A 19,695-nucleotide genomic window follows, 5' to 3' on the forward strand; every position below is an offset into this window, starting at 1 on the left:
AACTGTTTGGATTTCACCTTCCCTTCCTTCCCATGTTCACTCTCGTAGAGGGGAGATGGAGAACAAACATTTAGGCTATGGACAGGAAGATTTTAGATAGCCGGTTCCTGAGTAACGAACATCGATTGTTAGCTTTGAGAAAGGGAAGAGATGGAAGATTAGGAGACGGTTTTGCCCATGTCCTCCCACCAACTCTAGCCTCACCTCTAAACCAAACTCCTCATCCAAGTTCAAGATAATGGAAAGGAATAAGAGCCCCTTCTTTCATAGGGGCCAATAAAAATGGGCTGAAAAGGACTGGCCCTTGTAGAGTTTCTACAGTGAATTTCGGTGCCTCATCCACTCTTCTCAGTTCAGTAGCTGCCCTCCTCTGCCCACACCCCTTGGCTCTCCTTGGACTTTGGGTCTGGTCTCAAAATCAAAATCACCCTTACCCTGTTTACTTTCTGACTTGGTTTACTCTTAGATTTTGTTCCCTTGAGACAGTTGTTAGTATTTCCTTGAGTGAGCTCCCCTTTTTGGTAAGCAGCTGCCCAACTAATCTCCACTCCCAGACTCTGAACCCCAGAGAGAGGGTCAGACAGTGGTCCTGATCTTGTGCTTCTTGAATCTGCTCTGCTATCTCTGAGTACAGACAAGGGAAGAAAAGGAAAGGCTGTGATTATTTAATTTATTTTTTTTTAAAGATTTTATTTATTTATTTGACAGAGAGAGACACAGTGAAAGAGGGAACACAAGCAGGGGGGGTGGGAGAAGGAGAAGCAGGCTTCCCATGGAGCAGGGAGCCCGATGTGGGGCTCGATCCCAGGACCCTGGGATCATGACCTGAGCTGAAGGCAGACGCTTAACGACTGAGCCACCCAGGCGCCCAAGGCTGTGATTATTAAGGTGGGGTGTGAGGTAGAGGGGAAAGGGTGGGTACTTGGTTGGCATGTGCCCAAAAGGTCCTCAACTTGAGACTTCTGGCTTCTCTAATCCAATCACTCAGACAGGTTAGAAAGAGGGCATTTTTTTTTTTTTAAGATTTATTTATTTGTGAGAGAGAGAGAGTGGAGGAAGGAGGAGAGGGAGAGGGAGAGAATCTCAAGGAGACTCCCTGCTGAGCATGGAACCCAATGCCAGCTTGATCCCAGGACCCTGAGATCTTGACCTGAGCTGAAACCACGAGTTGGACACTTAAATGACTGAGCCACCCAGGCGCCCCAAAAGAACATCCTTTTTACAATTTTAGGCTTGTGCACCATTTCAGGTCACAGTGTGTTGTGCAATGAAATAATTCTTTAAAAATATTGTAATTATGAATTGTGCAATTATATTGCTTTGTGTGTGTCTTAAAATTGTCGATTAATTAAATGAAAACATTTAATATGTAATCCTGATTTGTTATTTCTTTATTTGTATATAGTTGGAGCCTCAAAAAAAAAAAAAAAGAAATTAAAAACAGAGTAAATATCCCAGACCCCTATCTATTTCTGAAATAATTCAGACTTCTATCTATTTCTGAGGAGCCCTGGGGAAAGGAAAGAGAAGATAAGGAGAGGGAAAGAAAAATGGGAAAAAAGAAAAAAAGAAAGTACAAGGCTCTAGTCTGTATAGAGATTTAGTCTGCCTTTTCTCATAATCCCATTGTTGTCCTTTATCTCTCCCATTGAAAATGGAAATGCTCCCTTCCCTGGTGCTCTCTATTGCCTGATTGCGTACTGATGAATACATGCAAATTAAAATATGCAGAGGACACAGTGGGGCTTCCTTGAGAATATCCTACAGGTTTATTAGATGTTAAAATACGAAATGCCAAAATTCCCCGATTCTGTGATTTCACATGGTGGGGTCACCATAAACGTTGGTTATAATAAATTCAAGTGAGTGAGTTTTGGTGCATCTTCAAGTTCCTCTCCAAATATCCATAGCAAATCAACTAATAGCTCTACTTACAGATATTCCCATGGATCATTTGGGTACTGATTTGGCCTCCATTCACTCATGACTTATCTGGTCAACCGTTTACATTGTATGCACAAGAGAAATGTCTATTTCAGAGACCTGAATCTTTAGCCCCAACTCCACCTTTAATAGCTTTGTGATCTTCAGTCAGGCACTTTACCCTTCTGAGCTCCCTTTCCTTCTCTGAAAATAAAGGCATCGAATTACGACAGCATGCGATGTGTTTTCCAGATCTAAATGCTTGTGATTCTGCGATGTTAATTGGTGTTCATTATGATGCTGTATATGCACCAGGATACAAAAACTCAATCCTACATATTTTGTTGTCTGCGTACACTATACCAGTATTTCTAAAGCAAATTAATATTTCTATCCATGAATACAACTGGAGCCCTTGTTTTTCTGAATACATCAATAGCTTATTTTCACTTGGCATGTCAATACAGAAGTAATAGGAACTTGGTCTGAGGAACCATTGAAGAAGTAAGGTTTGTGATTATTAAGGAATTTATGCAAATTTCTCAACGGAATACAGTCCCTTCTTAGATTGCCATAATGAGATTTTAAAAAGTCTGACGCCAACCCTAGCCTACCTCTGGAGATTATGATTACATGTTTAGACACATTTTATCATATCACAGTGGGAGCTGGTTGAATGCACCAACCAACTGTGCTTTCTTGCACTAGAATTTTCAGCCAAGCAGTGATGACACAACCTGTTTGCTTTAGGACATACATTTAGCTGATTAGAAAATATAGAAAAAAGCTGAAGTCTGGCAAACTAGGAGCTCAGAAAGGTGATTAATAAGAAAGAGGAAATTATGCAGCGGCAACATATCTTTATGAATGTGTACTCCCCATAGCTAATATCTGAGGCAAATATTTTGGATTTTGAATTGGCTCGTAAATGCAGCTATCAAGAGTGAGAGTAGCATAATTCTTAGAGAATGCATATATTGCTTAAAGAATAAACATAGCTCTTTTTACGAAGTAGTGAAGCTTGGTTGATTATTGACAGAAAAACTAAAAAACCAGTAAGGGGAAATATTCAGAAGAAACTGTTCTAGCCCATGTCACTCTAGGTAAAGTGCATTTTACAGAAAAGAGAAGCACAGTAACCTGCTTTGAGGGCATGCAACATCATCTTTTCAATATTTTCTTTGCTGGTGTTCAATGTTTATGGTGAAGAAAGTTGCTGTTCACATCTGATGTACCCTTTCTTGGCTGTCTTCATCTCTAGCAGACTTTGAGAAAAGATCCGATTGCTTTTACAAATACCATACAAAAATTCCTGCACTAGGAATAGATCTACCCTCTCAAATCTAACAAATTGATGCAAGGCCTTTATTTTTTTTTTCTCATTTACTCTCCCTATAGCATATCACTGCATATATCACTGCTGGTGTATTAATAATATTTAATGATAATTATGTTAGCAACATTAATAAAGCATTTTGATTCTCTTTCCCAATTAAATCAATTCCCTTGTGCGAAAAAGAAATCATTAGTAATTCCACATTGACTCACAAAATTTTCCAATTATTTTAATGTTGAATTTTCAGACTTCCACAGAGATGTGGTAAATAAACAAGGCTTTTTCATGTGATAATTCAAACCCTTTCATTTCAGCTTCTACATGTGGCATTGGAAGAGCAAGCTGGGGAGGTGTTTGAAGGGGAGGGGGATTTGCACCTTCACTTGCCAATTTCAACAAGAAGCTGCTTCCGTAATACACCAGGGGGGCTGGGATTGTACCTTTTCCCTTGGTTTCTTTTCTAACATTTAATGAATCATGTTCCTCTTTTACTGTTTTCCTTTGTCTTAATATATAGCACAGGCTTTGGTGTTTATAAGGAGACTGCTCATTAAATAAAGCCCTAAATCTAGTTGGATTAATGCAGTCAATGTTTCCTTCTGACTCATGGCACAGTCCGATGTGGGTCATGTGGCAATCCTGCATGGCTCTTAGCCAAGCTATGTCTTGGGGACCACAATATTTCCAACTTGCAAGTCAGGAATCTCAGAATCCTTTGCTTTTAGCCTAGTGGCTAGAAGAGAGTGTGTGGAGAAGACATATCCTCTTATCTGCCTCAGATTAGAAAGTATGCAGATTTCCTTGAATTTTCTGCCAGCAGCAATTAGTCACATGACCCCACCTAGTTATATGAGGGCAGAGAAATACAGTGAATCACAATGATATTTTGTGAGTACCAGCACTCTCAGTCATAGCTTTAAAAAATACATGGTTATTTCTTTTGGGAAAGGGGTGAAGCAAAATTCAAGGTGTAGCTAAACAAAACGAAGAAATTGTCCTTTCTCCCAAGAGCATAGAGGGCTTTTTGGATTAATAAAATCTAGACACTCAATAATATCAATAATTCTGGCATTAATAATGCTGAGTATTTCCACTTTGGAGAAACACGTTTACGATACTGTATACTCAGAAACATTGACAGTTTCTGACATATACCAGTTGCTCAATAAATATTTGTTGGATCCATGCATGCCTGTCAGTTCAATTCAAGCCTTTAATGGCCTTGCATCCCATCACTGGCTGGCTGATGAGGCCATTGGTAAATATAACTCTGGTTACAAACTCCTTAGCCACAATTTATAAAGATCATCAGGCAGCAAATGAACAGAGTTGCCCTCTTTGTTCTTTGGCTCTGCCCAGCCAGCTAGTGAATGTGGAACTGCTCTGGATCTGTTCTCTAGCGAGAAGAAGAAGACATACAGTTGTAGCCTTCATTCTCCTTTTTTTTTCCCCCTTAAATATTTGGCTTTTTTGATTTTGAGTAGGGTAAATTCTAATGGCTGTTATAGATAAACCCCGCTGAAGTTTATTCCTTACTCAGTGCAGGTGCTCCTGGTCAGGCAGGCTCTCTTGTAAGTTATGTTACAGTGACTAAGGCTCCTTCCATCTCGAGGCTCCACGGCTCTCCACTTCTGTCTCTCAGGTTACACTGGAGGGTCTCCTCCGTTCAAATTAGCTGCAAGGAGAATGCATCGCAGATCTTACCTGGAAGGTTTTTATGAAGATTTGGTTTTTGTTTTGTTTTCTGTTTTTGTTTTTATAGGCCTGGAAGTCTTGCACATGATTTCCCCCTATATTCCACAGATTGAAATGCAGCCCTATGACCTATAACCAAAGGGAACTGGGAAATGTTTCTAAGTTATCATTCTGGGAGGAGAAAAACAGACAATCTCTGTCACAGTAGTCAACACAGATTAAACAGACCCAGTATTCATAAGTTAGATATAAATTCCCAGGAAACACGAGATACTTATGTTAACAGGACTTACAAATTTGACTCCGACGACACACAGATAATATTTTATCTTAGCTAGTCACTCTTTTTCACAAACTGCCATCCACTGGGTAATGGAAAAAGAAAAGAAACTAGATTTTAGCTTAATCCCATGCTACAATACCACAGAAGCCTTCTTATCTCATGTTCTTATTATCAGTATTTGGTTGGTTACTTGAGAAAGCTAAAAATAGGTTCATAAACGCATTAAGGATTTTCGCTTAGAACATACAAACGCACACTGTTTTGCCTATAAATGCAGACTTTCATCTGTGTGGGGATGTATTGATTGAGGCACATCTTAACTTTCTTACATAAATTACCTCCACTATGTGTTTTTTATAATTCTCAGTTTCAGTTTTCTTAAAAAGGAGCAAACTTCCAACTCCCTCTGTTTTTTTTTTTTTTTTTTTTTAAGATTTTATTTATTTATTTATTTGAGACAGAGAGAGAGACAGAGAGCATGAGAGGGAGGAGGGTCAGAGGGAGAAGCAGACTCCCTGCTGAGCAGGGAGCCCGATGCGGGACTCGATCCCGGGACTCCAGGATCATGACCTGAGCCGAAGGCAGTCGCCTAACCAACTGGGCCACCCAGGCGCCCTCCCTCTGTTTTTTTATTTGTCTCTCTCATACCTAATTTGATCATTATTTTTTAAAATGACCAAGCCTTACCAAGATTTTCATATTCATTTCTTTCTCTTATGGTGAAACACATCAAACAAATAAAAATGTGTATCTATAGTTAAAAAATAGGCTTACCACTCAGCTGTAGAAATTGACCATTCTGGTGCTCTTGGAGAAGCCCTACCATTCCCCGCCCTGATGACTACTCACTCTTCCTTTCCTTCTGAGGTAAACGCTATCTTGAATTTTAACCATTTCCTTTGCTTCTCACATAGTTTTGCTAGATGTGTATATACTCCTGGAAATATATGCTGTTTTACTTTGCTATTTTTTGTACTTTTAGATACATGTAATAATACAGAATGCCAATGACTGACTTCTTTTTCAATCAAAATTATTCTTTTGGAAACCATCCATGTTAATGTATACTTCCGTTGTTCACTCATTTTTTAAATTGAGATACAGTTGACATATGACATTGTGTATGGTTAAGGTGTACAGCATATTGATTTCACACTTTTACACTGCAATATGATCACCGTGGTAGCGCTAGCTGTCACCTCCATCGTATCACATAGCTATCATTTCTTCTAGTGTTGGAAACAGCCAAGATCGAGTCTCTTAGCAGATTTAATGCTTATAATACAGTTGTGTTGTCTATAATCACTATACTGCATGTTAGGTCTCCAGGACTCACTTATCCACTCGTTGCAAATACATACCCTTAAATAACATCTCTCCCATTTACCCTCCTCCCAGTCCCTGGTAAACACCATTTTACTCTCTGCTTTTATGAGTTTGGTTTTTTTTAGATTCCACATATAAGAGAAGTCCTACAGTTTTTGTCTTTCCTTATCTGACCTATCTCACTTAGCATCATGCTCACTCACTCAACTGTTGTATATGACACCAGAGTTTGGATATGTCACAGTTTACCCATTCTAGTGTTGCTAGAGAGTGGGTTGTTTCTAGGTTTTGCTACTTGGAAAATTCTTGTACATGTCTCCTCATACACATATACAAAATTTCCTTGGCTCTTTCTAGGATTGAAATACTGGTGTAGGTAATGGACATATTCAAATTCATTATAAAATGCCAACTGGTTTTCCAAAGATACTCTGTCAGTGTATAGTCCTACTAGCCGTATATGACAGTTCTCATTGTTCCATATGAAAACCAATGCCCAACGCTTCATATTTTCCTACTGTTTGTTTGGACACTAATCAATGGTAGGATAAATGTAGTAAACATCTTTTACCAGCTTTTGGATTCTTATGCCTCTCTTCATTGTGTCTTTTAGTGAACAGGAGGTTTTTGTTTTTTGTTTTTTGTTTTTTTTTAAGATTTATTTACTTATTTGAGAGAGAGAAAGTGAGCATGAGTGTGGGGAGGGGCAGAGACAGAGGGAGAGAAGCAGATTCCACTGAATGCAGAGCTGGATGTGGGGCTTAATCTCATGACCCTGAGATCATGACCTGAACCAAAATCAGGTTAACCGACTGAGCCACCTAGGTGTCCCTTAGTGAACAGGAATGTTAAAAAGTTCCATGTAATTAAATGTATTGTGTTTTATAAATGGATGTCTTATGTCTTATTTAAGAAATGTGTACTATCCTAAGGTGATAAAGGAATTCTCCTATATCCTGTTTTAAAAGTTTTATAATTTTTCTTTCACAGGTAAATATTTAAACTATCTGGAATTGATTTTTTTTTGTCTGTGTAAGGGTCCAATTTCATTTTTTGTTCAGCGATGAATCAATTGTTCTAATGCCTTTTATTAAACGATCTGTCATTGACCCTGCCCTAAACTAATCTGCAATGCCAATTTTCTCATATATCATGTTTCCACGTTAAATAGGTTTATTTCTAGACTGCTGCTAATGTTTCCACGTTAAATAGGTTTATTTCTCTTGGGCTATTTACCCCTAAGACAATACAAAACTGATAATTGCAATAGCTTTATAAAATTTTTTTTTACTACCCTGTAGGGAAACATTCCCTAATTTCCCTTGTGGAAAACAGGCAACTTTTTCCTGTTGAAGTAACTTATCTTTCTTAAAGAACTAACATTTGATTTGTTCTAGTCTTTATAGTAGCTTTTTCCTCCTCCACTTCATTGATTTCTACTTTTATCACTGATCATGATTCTTTTATCCATGATCATGGTACAGCTCTCCATTTATTTATATATTATAATATCTTTCAATAAGAGCTTATAATTTTATACTCAAAAGTCTTTTGTATCTTTATTACTGAATAGTTTATATATTTCTTGATATAAAAATATATTTAATGTTATATTTTCTAGTTATATTTTGCTGCTTTGTAGAAATGCTAAACACATTAATAACCCAGTAGGATCTTTTGAACATAGTACATAGTAAAATATAATTGTCAAATAATGACAGTTTTGTCTCCTGCTTTGTTGAAACTCACCAAATTCTTTTATTATAGTATTGAGATGATCATATAATGTTTCCTCTTTTATCTGTAAATGTGATGAATTACCTTTATTGGCTTTCCAATGTTAAGCCAATCTTGAATTTCTGGGATAAATGCAACTTGGTCATGAAAATGTTCTCTAACTATGTCTGCATTTGGTTGGCTAAATAGCACTTCTACCTTTATGTTCATAAGAGACACTGAGTTATGACTTTTCCCTTCCCTGTGATCATTGTCAGATCTCATACCCACATTGTGTCAGCCTCAACAAATACAAAAGGGAATGTATTTCTTTCTCTGCTCTGGGAACAGTTTGGGTAAGATTAGAATAGTTTATCTCTTGAATATTTGATAGAATGTCAATAAAACCAACAAAAATACATAAATTCTGGTTTGATTTCATGAATGGTTATGTGACTATTCAGTTTTCTTATTTATTTGTGAATCAACTTTAGGAAGTTAGAATTATTTAGGAATTTGCCTATCTCATCTCAGTTTCCAAGTTTTTTTGGCATGAAGTTGATCGTAATATTGTCTTTTTATTTCCTCATTTCCATTCTATGTATAGTAACGTTGCCTGTTGCCTTCTTAGAATCACTCATTTGTGACCTTTTTTCTCTGATTATTCTTCCCATTGTTTTGCCTGTTTTGAAGTAACTTATCTTTCTTAAAGAACCAACATTTGATTTGCTCTAGTCTTTATAGTAGCTTTTTCCTCCTCCACTTCATTGATTTCTACTTTTATCACTGTTGTTTCCCTCCGTCCAATAGCTTAAGGTTTTCTGGTATTCTGTGTCTAACTAAATAGGTTGAATGCTTAATTCACTAATTTCCAGCTGTTCTTACATTTTTTTAAAGATTTATTTACTTACTATTTTAGAGAGGGAGGAGGGGCAGAGGGAAAGAGAGAGGGAGAACCTTAAGCAGGCTTCATGCTCAGTGTGGAGCCTGACATGGGGCTCGATCTCACCACATTGAGATCATGACCTGAGCTGAAATCAAGAGTTGGGTGCTTAACCAGCTGAGCCACCCAGGCACCCTATCAGCTGTTCTTACTTTCTAATGTAAGCATTTCAGGCTATAAATTCTCCTCTAAGTAACACACTAGCTGCATACCACAAGTTTTGATAAATACTCCTTCAACTACTGTTTAGTTACAAATATTTCCTAATTTCCATTGTGACTTTTTCCACCAGGAGTTTCTTTTTTGAAATTGATTTTAAACTTCCAAACACTTAGGGTTTTTAAGTTCTTTTGTTATTAATTTCTAACTATATGCATTGTGATCAGAAAATAAGCTCTGCTTGACACTAATCCTTTGAAATGTATTGAGGTTCTCTTTATGGCCTAGTACATCATTAATTTTTATGAATATGCCATGTGTACTGGAGAAGAATGTGTGTTCTGGAGTTTGGAGATATAATGTTCTTACTAGTCCTAAATAATTCATTGTGCTGTTTAAATTTCATCTATCCTTACTCAATTTTGGCTGCTTATTCTATCAATTATTGAGTACCTATGTTAAGTGCCCCCATTTTGAGAGTGGACTGTCAATATCCAGTTTTAGGGTAATGATAGACTTTCAAATAAACTCTTAAGTAAGCCGATGCATATCTGAGTCTGGAGTTCAGAGAAGTCCAAGGTGGAAATGCAATCCTAGGAATCTTTGCATGAAGATGATCTTTCAGGGCAGAGACTAGATGAGATCACACAAAGAACAGAAATAAGAAAGAAGATTAGAAGTCTGAGGATTGAGCCATGGGGCATTCTAGGGTTTATAGGCTGTGGAGATGGGGAGGAACAGACAGAGTGAAAAAAAGAAAGAAGCTAGTGCGTAAGAAATAAACCCAAAGAAAGTGATATGCTGAAAGCCAAGGGAAGAATTTTTTTCAAGGAGTGTGGACTGAATGTGTCCAGTGTTGCTGAATAGCCAAAAAAGATGAAGACTAAGAATTGAGCAACAGACCCGAAGGATCTTGTAGCCATGTTTCTCAGTTGATGGGAGCAAGTCTATGTGTGAGTGGTGCCAGGGAGGAGCTATTACTAACTGCCAGCACTCAGGGTGCTGGGTCCTGTCTTTGCCATCAAGGAACCAAGGGGAAGGGGAATCTGATGAGAGTGCTCAGGCTCTCCCTCTCTGCCAACCATCCACCTTTACTCTGATGAGGCTGCCCCCACTCTGGTTTGCACAAACCTGTGAGGTAACCTCCCCTAGGAGCCTGTAAAGAGAGTGAGACAAGAGTCCTTGTGCCCTCAGAGTTCTGGTTCATAATCCAGAGCCCTTCTTCATCCTCTTAGGGTGGAGCTTGCAACACAACATTGTCACTTCCAGCCCCTCTACTTTTTCTGGCGGACTCCTGCCCACGTTTCCTTGCAGCCGGAAGAGACGGGGCTTTTATCCTTGCCTCTCTTGTATTCTTTTACTCCTTTTCCAGTCTCAGTGGTGGAAAAAAAAAAAAAAAAGGTAATCTCTATAGTGGTAGAGAAACATGTGGTGAACTAGGAGCTGAAGAAGTTTACAAAGTGTTTAGTGTTTAATAATTAATAATCTATCATATTTGGCCTGTAAGAAAGGTGAATTTCCCATCTCACTCTTCCTACTACATGCTCACACACACACACACACACACACACACACACACACACACACACTAGCTGTCTCTGGCCTGGAGGAAGATGGCTGCCGTAGATAGGCCTTCATGGGGAGATTAACATTAATGGTTAAATGAAGGAGTCGTCTTATTGGAAGTTTTGGGAACATCAGCACAACAAGCCCTCAGTTCTAAACATCAGGACTATCCCTAGAAGGATAAAGGACTACAGATAACTCAATCGGTACAAGGTGGGATAAGGGAAATACTGCTCTGAGACCTGAGTCAGAGAGGCCCCTTCCCTGTATCCAGCACTTTGGTAGGGACCCAACTCTGGCCCTTCTCTGTCCATGCCCCCTTACTGGGGTAGAGTGCCAAGGGCAAAGCAACAGGCCCACTAGGAACCTGCACCTCCCCAAACCCCAACTTCTAGGCCACATTCTTGGTACCAATGATTCATGGCTTAAGTCCATCACTAAGGCATATGCAGAATTCTTCCTGGAATCTGTCCTCCCAGGAGTGGACCACACCTCAAGTGAATATCTTTCTAGGCTCTGGGTGGGCTAATGCGTGGTTGCATGTGTGTGTGTTGGGGGGGAGCTGTAATGGAACTCGGCAAGTGGACAGAAGTGTCCAGATATATTTGAACATCTTACAGTGGGATGGAATCAGGGGTGGGAAGAGTGGGCAGTGGATTTCCCCAAACCACCAGATTTTAGCCTGAAACTTGGAAGATTCCAGGAACTCTTAAACTCAAAACTGGCTGTTATGAAGATGTATTTGTTAGGGGAGAAAGGTAGAACAGTTTTCATTTAATATTTTGTTAGATTGATTTATAAATCGCCAATATTTAAACATACTGTATATCTTGCTCTGGGTCCGATGGATGCTAGGGACAGAATGTAGGGAGTGGAACCTATTAAGGTTGGTGCGGATATAAAATAATGTCATAAAATAACACATGTACATGTAAAATAAAAGTCGTAAAAATGCTTTAGGTGTCCCCTTTAGTATGACACAGGATCTTGCTGCAGCCCTTCCCAACACAGCATCCAAGCAACACCCTAACTGCCAAATCCCCATCAGGCTGGGTTCCTCATTCCTCTACAATTCCCCACCCAATAAAAAATCACTTTCCTCACCAGGCTGTGCACCTTTCCACACTCCTGTATTTCTCTTGTCCTCTTTCTGACCTGAATTATGCCATCTTACCAGCTCCCTTGCGTTCTGCATATAGTGAAGCTCTACTTGTCTTTCCAATACTAGCACAAAGCCCAACCACGGTGATTTCTAATCATCCATTTACGGTTCTGTGGCTCCCAGTAACATTTGAGCCCCTGAGGTCAGGGAGAATATCTGATTCATCCTTGTTTCTCTAGGCCTCTGCCAGAATCCTACACATGCAAGGCATTCACTGAGTGTCTTTAGGATAAATGAATAAATTCCCCTAGTCTTATAGCATACATATCTAGCATGACGGGTTTAGTCCTGCATGATATACTGAATATATCAGCAGGAGGGCTGTTCCCCCTCTGTACAGTCTTTCTTACCAACTGATTTAAAATTCTAAAAAGGATACTGCAGTTATCTTTCTATGAATCTTTTGGAATAACTAGCATAGTTGTGAGATTGCAGTTGGTTCCCGATAATATCTTGTTAAGTTGATTAGAGAAAAAAAGATGTGCAGAAAATGATTTAGGATAAAAACAGAGACAGGTACTTCTAAAACGATAGTAAAGAATGCCCTATGTCTGCACATGTGTTTTGGTAAGGGGGAGGGGGAAGAAGAGAAAAATTGGAGAAGATTAGAAATTATCTCCAGATCCTGCAGTGAGAATTTCATTTCTATTTTTTTCTTCCCTATCACTGTCCTTATTTTTAGGATTCACAGTGATCTTTGAGGCGATTCCCACTGTCACTGCACCCTTCCCTCTTAGTGCAGGCTGTCATATTGCTTGACAGTTGCATATTTCTATCTAGTTGATACAACTTGCAAATACCTTCCTAAGCATCATTCCAAATCTTGTAAAAATAATGCTAGCAGTTTTGACTTTGTATCATCCCCTAGACCAATAACGGAGCTTTAAAACCCCCTCTACTAATTCACATCAGTCTCTGGAATACTTTTTTTCTGAACATTAGCACAGCAATGAATTAATTTCATCATGACATTAATTAAGTTATTTTAAAAACCGTAATCACAGATAATACAGTTAAGATGGCTAAAAAGAGTCAGTATCAAGCCAAAAGCTACACTATGATTAGGCAATATATCAGGACAACACCTTTTCTCACAATTCAAGTCAAATAAAAATGAGGAACAGAGAGTGAGGTGGCTGCTGAGACAGGAAATCTTCTATAGTCATGCTCCTTTTGCATTAGTGGGGAGGGCAGGGCTGGAGCGTGAGGCAAGCCAGAAACAGAGGGAGTGAAAAGTTGATCTGGCAGCGAGAGCAAGCAATTGGATTTGCATGCATTTTTTTTCTTTTTCAAATGGCTTATTTTTAATGGTTCAAAAAATAGTCCAAAATCATCATCTTTGTATACATTCCTCTTATTCTCCTTCTCTTGTCTAGTGAAGTAAATACACACACATACACACACACATATACATATATATATACATTACAATTATGATATACCAAAATTTCATTTGTTTTCTTTTCTTTTTTTGCTTTTTAAACTTTTATTTTAATTCTAGTTAGTTCACATACAGTGTAATATTAGTTTCAGGTGTACAATATAGTGGTTCAACACTTCCATACATCACCTTGGGGCTCACCATGACAAGCCCACTCAAAAATATGGAATGCTTCACGAATTTGCGTGTCATCCTCGTGCAGGGGGCATGCTGATCTTCTCTGTACTGTTCCAGTTTTAGTGTACGGGCTGCTGAATGAGCACTTGCATACGTTTTTTTAAGATAGAACTGGGGGCAAATTCCACTTAATAAAACCTTGGGCAACTAAAGTTCTCTGAGACTTGATTTTCTTCATGTTTTATTAAATTATAGCACGAAACCAGGACTAATGAGCAGTATTTAGTATGGCTGTAGATTTTAATAGGTTGCAGCAAATAGGCTCAATCTTGAAAGAAATTTAATAAAGAAATATAAAATTCTACTCCTATGACTTAAAAAAATGACCTTATCACCAAACACACAAACGCAGTAGTAATTACATACACACATACCCAGAGTGGGACCAACAGAACTTGTAAAAGAAAAAAAATACACCAGCTTTTAACTGTCACACACAAAAAATTTACAGAGAAATAACATATGAATTAAGTCTTGGAGGACAAATTTAAATTCCCAGGAAAAGACTTTGGCAACAGACAGATTAAATGTTCTTATTACTCCAGAGGGCTATATAGGTAGAAATATTAGAGAAGAAGACTTTAGGTCATTGGCGGACATGTCTAACCAGCAGAACAGACAAGGATGAAATAAGGCTTTTCTGAGGCTAGTGAACTCCTCATGCCTGGAACTACTCAAGCGAAAACTCAACTGAAGTTTGTATAGCATAATGGGTAATCACACGTCCTGGAAACATCGCCTGGGTTGAAATCCCAGATCCACCTCTTTTACAAGCTGTGTCTTTTTGTGTCTCAGCGTAAAACGAATATAAAAGCTATGGCTGCCCCATGTGGTTGTTGTGTGGATTAAATAATTAACACATGTAAAGCACATTAGTGCTATGTAAGCGTTAGACATTATTAATGATATTATTTCTTGGAGGGATTATTTTAGAGGAACTCATGTTTTGGATTGGTTTGGTGAGGTAATCAAAAAGGGATCTGCCTCCTCTGAGATCCTATGATCCTATGTTTCTATATTACCTGACTTCAAGGGATTGAAATTGCCAATCAATTGAGTACTGGCTGAAGCATCTTTGAAAAACAAAACAAAATAATAACAACAAAAACCCATGTTTCTCTTAAAAAGATCTTCATCATCCTTTTTAAGATAGTAATGAATAGCCTGCTTGAACAATTATTCGTATAATTATTTTATAACTCCCAAAAGAAAATAGTTCCCCTCAAACCGGCCCTTGAGCACCTAGGAGCAGCAGGGATAGGTAGAAAGGAGAGGGGGATGGGAATCAAAATCAAATTCATTTCAGAAGAAACCAGTCTTTAAATGATTTTATAGTGTGATGTCGATGAAATGAAAGATGGTTGTTTTGGGCATGGTGAATACGTTCCCTTGCTGTGAAGAGGGAGCTTCATTGGGGGTCAGGATGGCAGCCATAGTGGGTAGCCACACCTTGAGGGAATGCAATAATTCCCTATTGCAAACAGCTTCTTCACTGTTCTCACCTACCTCAGTCCTCCCTGTCCCCAGTCCATTGTGTGCTCCTGTCTCAGTGTTCCTTCTAAAATGCCAATTCACCCCCGCCTCACACCTCACAGGGGCTTCCCATCCATGGACAGTATGACATGTAAATTCTTGGTCTAATGACTCATCATCAGCCGCAGTCAAGTTCCACCCAGGAAGTTTGTTTACATGCAGCTCACCCAGATGTATTAAAATCAGAGTCTCTGCAGCTCCCCGGGATGAAGCAACTCAACACAACTATCTATCCCCATTTGGTCCGGCTGCCATGACAGAGGGGTCTTTTTCATTGCATTTTAAATGGAATGATGTTTGGCAGCCCTCACATCTACTTCCCTATCAACAGCAGCAGCAGCAAGCACTTAACAAAGCTCTGATTGAGGCAAATAGCCAAAGACAGCTTAGCCCTTTTCTCTGGCGCTGTGTCTTCCAGCTGAACCAGAGATATAACTCACGGTAGCAAACCTGACACTGCAACTCTTGACAGATTAATTCCATAACAAAAATCAATCATGGCACTTGTTGCCGGCATACATAATATTTTGAGTTTCCTGTTGAGCACCACCGAGAAGCAGACCTCCTTGACCTTGATGACATTAAACGAATGCACTGATAGAGTAATGTAATCAGCTGATCACCGCATGTGCCATCATCCCAGATCTGTATAACAGTGATCAGCATTGAGCTCTTGTTTCCTGTGGCTCCTCCTAACCCAACCAAATTGTCATCCGTACTAGCAGAATGTCTCTTCTAGACAAAAATAGTAGTTGCAGCAACATTCTCAGAAGGTTTTATTTTTCGACTGGTCACCTCAGGCAATATGTCAGCTGATTTGCCTGCTAGGTTTTCCCTGAGCAAGTATCAGCCAGCCAAATGGGTGGGTGGGTGGGTGGGGGGGATGCACACACTATAAATCCCACTCTGACCACAGATAGAGTACCCTCCTGTTCAGAAAAAACCCTTGTTCACTCCTTGGGCTAAAGAGGCTAATAGGAAGGAAGCATGAACAGGTGGCTGGGTGAGTACATCACCCATATAATGAGCAAACTGCAAGGGCTGGAGTGATGCGGGTGCAAGGTGGATGGAATGGAGAGAAGAAAACAAACTTCTCCTTTTTAACATTAGAGGGACTAGATTATACCTGACAATATGAATTGCATTTGGGGCAGAAGAACCATCTGGAAAAGGGCTATTGACAATTCTATTGGATTGCTCAACATGGTATGGGTCTGGATGGGTGAAGACTTTCATGGTTGATGTCACCTGAAAGGCAAAGCTTCTAAGGAGCCTAGAGTGAATTTCCCAGAAACCAGGACCACTCTTGCTGATTTGCCCCATTTAGGGCTAATGATGTTTGGCAGCCCTCACATCTAAAACAAGTGATATTTGGGCTGCCGGGGAAGGAGAGATGATGTGGCCACCATCCCCAGCAACTGATGCCTATATAGAGAAGTCTTGTATATCATGTCTACCCGGAAGCACCCCTGCACGAATATTTCAAGTATTCAAATATGGTTTAGATACCTGAGTGCCAAATGGAGATATTTTATTCTCAAAGCTCTCAATTTACCTTTTTATAAAATGATCCTGGGGCAAAAGGGAAGAGCTAATTAAGCATTTCATTATCTGACTGATATAATGAAGCACAAAGTGACAGTGAAAAAAATAAGCATTGGGAAACATCTGTCCCACTCTAATGCTGAGAATGTCACAGCCTAGGACAGCATCTGCAGATGGAGGTTTTTAAAAATTGAAATAGAGGAATCTTCAAATAGCATGTTATAGAAATACCTCCGGGGAATAAACTCCAGGTAAAGTTTGCTCTTCAAACCTGTACATAGAATTTACTGTTCTTAGAAATGATAGTGTATCTGTACAAAGGAAATCATGTTCAAGTTGGCAGTGATTTAATGAATACAAGGAAATTATACTAGAATTTACTGTGTATTGTCTCTTTCATGCTCAAGGCTTTCTGAAGTGTCTTACTAACAAGCAATTAAAATGCCGAGAGACCAGGGATGGTGGGCAATGGTAAAATGTCTACTCTTACCCTGGTAGCTTACAAATTGCCTAGAATATCTCCTTGGTTACTGAAGAATGTTGATTGTGGATGTCACAGCTGTCCCTGCAATTGTTTAAACAGGCAATGAGATCTGGGATTCTCCCTAGTTAGTGGAATTTAAGAGAGAACTCCATGTGTAGCATCTTCTATTAATACTGTAGTAAATCAGTATGCACACAGGGCTATGCATTTATCCTGAAAATGTGCTGCTCAAAGTCGCATCACTCAAAAGTACCTAAGCAAATAAAAGCACTTGGCTTAATTATTTCTAATGTAAAATTAATAGATCACTAGTGTAGAAATACAGAAAATACAGATAAGCAAAAAGAAGAAATAAAAATAATTTATAATCTCACCCCAGGAAGAGTTAATTGGCACAATGTCTGGTACATAGTAGGTGCTTCAGAAATACTTGTTAAATAAATATTTCCTTCTAGTCCTTTTTAATGCAAACATGTACATTGTTTAAATAAAAATCGGATCATATCCTACCTACTTTTCTGAAACCTGATTGTAAAAATTTTAGCACTAGATTGTAAATAGTTTTCCAAGTCATTAAATATTCTAGTGGTTTACACAACTGCTTAGTATTACATTTTGGGACAGATTTGGAGTAAAAATTAGACAACATTTAATAATATATTCTCATTCTTTCATCCATTCAATAAATATTTTTTGAGCACTTACTATGTGCAAGCCTCTATTCCAGACATGTGAAGGCATCAGGGAACAGACAAAACTCTTACCTTCAAGGAATTTAAACTGTCATTGAGAAACCACCAAATTGAGCATAATAACTAAATGTCTGAAGATGGTAAGCGCCAGGGAAGAGAATAAAGCTGGATAAATGGGATCGAGAGTATCTGGAAAGGAGAGGAAGAGTAGTAATTTTAAAAGATGAAATTTAAATAAAGTCCTGAAGAAGGAAAGGGATTTGGTCACAGGAATATTTTGAGGAAAGTGCTTCTGGCAGAGGAAACAGCCAATGCAAAGGCCCTACAGTTGGAATATAATTGGCATGCTCAGGGATCAGCAAGGTGGCCGGAGCAAGTCCAGTAGAAAGAGAGTAGAAGACATGGTTGGAGAAGAACAGAGGGAAGAACAAGAGTTTTGGCTTCTTCTCTAAGGAAAACTGGGAGCCCCTGCAGTGTTTTGAGCAGAGAAATGACACAATGTGACTTCTATTTTTATAGGATCTGTCTGAGTGCTATGTCAAGAATAGAATGTACAGGAAAATGTGTGAGAGGCTACTGCAGTGAAGCAAGCAACAGTGGTGATGGCTCAAACCAGAATAGGACTGTGAAGGTGGTAAGAAGTTCACTTCCAGATGGATTTTGAAAGTAGTGCCAATAGTATATACTGATGGGTGGGATGTGGTGTGCAAGAGAAAGAGAAGCATGGAAAGTAACTCAAGGCATTTGGCTGAGCAGCTGGAAGGTTAGAGTCGCTTTGTATTAAGATGAGAAGACTATAGGTGGAGCAGATTTCAGGAGGCAGAGATCAGGATTCAGTTGGAGGCATGCTAAGTTTGAGATGTTTATTAAACACCCAACTGGAGATGTTGAAGATATAGTTGGATTTAAAAGCTTGGAATTCAGGGGGAGTCCAGGAAACATGAGTCCAGGCTGGAGATAAGTTTGGGGGATCATGGACATAAAGATAACATTAAAGTCAAGGGACTGGGTGAGATCATGTAGGTGTAAGTGTGGGACAAAAGAGAATCCAAAGTGCTGAGGCGTTCCAGCATTGCCATGTCCACCATGAGAAAATGAAGACCTAGTGAAAAAGACTTAATGGGAGCCCCCAGGGAGCGGGGAGGAAAACCAAGTGTGGGGTCCTGGAAGCCATAAAGAAAGTGCATTAAGGAGGAAGGTATGATGATGTCAACTGCTGCTATGGGATCATTGCCACTGGTCAAGATCTTTGTGTGAGGTAGGAAAAGGCACCCTCTCTAGGGAGATGTGCTCTTGCAAAACCGCAGTTCAGCAAATACAAGGTGGACTAAACTCACATCCACCCGTCCCCTGTTCTAGGCGCCTTGTGCAAGCACAAGCTGCACAACCGTACGCAGTAACCCTCACTGCTGATGGGAAAGGTAAGGACCAAGAATTAATCACTGAATTTAGTAACATGGAAGCCGCGAATGCCCTTGACAGGAGGAATTTTGGAGGAGTGGTGGTCACAAGAATATGAATGTTAAGGGTTTAAGAGAGAATGAGAACAGAGGCATTAGAGACAGTGAATATAGATAGCTCTCTATGGGGAAAATTTGCTGCAAAGAGGAGCAGAGAAGGCAGGCAGTTGCTGGTGGGGGATATAGTGTCAAAGCAATGGAAGAAACAGCAGTATATTTGTGTGCTACTGCGAGCGAGGCACAGCATCATCCTC

General features: G+C 39.3%; 1 non-coding gene across 1 annotated transcript; it reads right to left on the reverse strand.

Annotated features, from left to right (window-relative positions):
• Positions 1-13,707: 13,707 nt before the first annotated feature.
• LOC118020415 lies at positions 13,708-13,813 on the reverse strand. Its single transcript, XR_004681858.1, has one exon. It is a non-coding gene; the product is annotated as a U6 spliceosomal RNA (small nuclear RNA).
• Between the last annotated feature and the right edge of the window lie 5,882 nt (positions 13,814-19,695).

The sequence above is a fragment of the Mirounga leonina genome, unplaced genomic scaffold (genome assembly GCF_011800145.1).
Source record: "Mirounga leonina isolate KUSES-001 unplaced genomic scaffold, KU_Mleo_1.0 Mir_173, whole genome shotgun sequence".
NCBI classification, from domain to species: Eukaryota; Metazoa; Chordata; class Mammalia; order Carnivora; family Phocidae; genus Mirounga; species Mirounga leonina.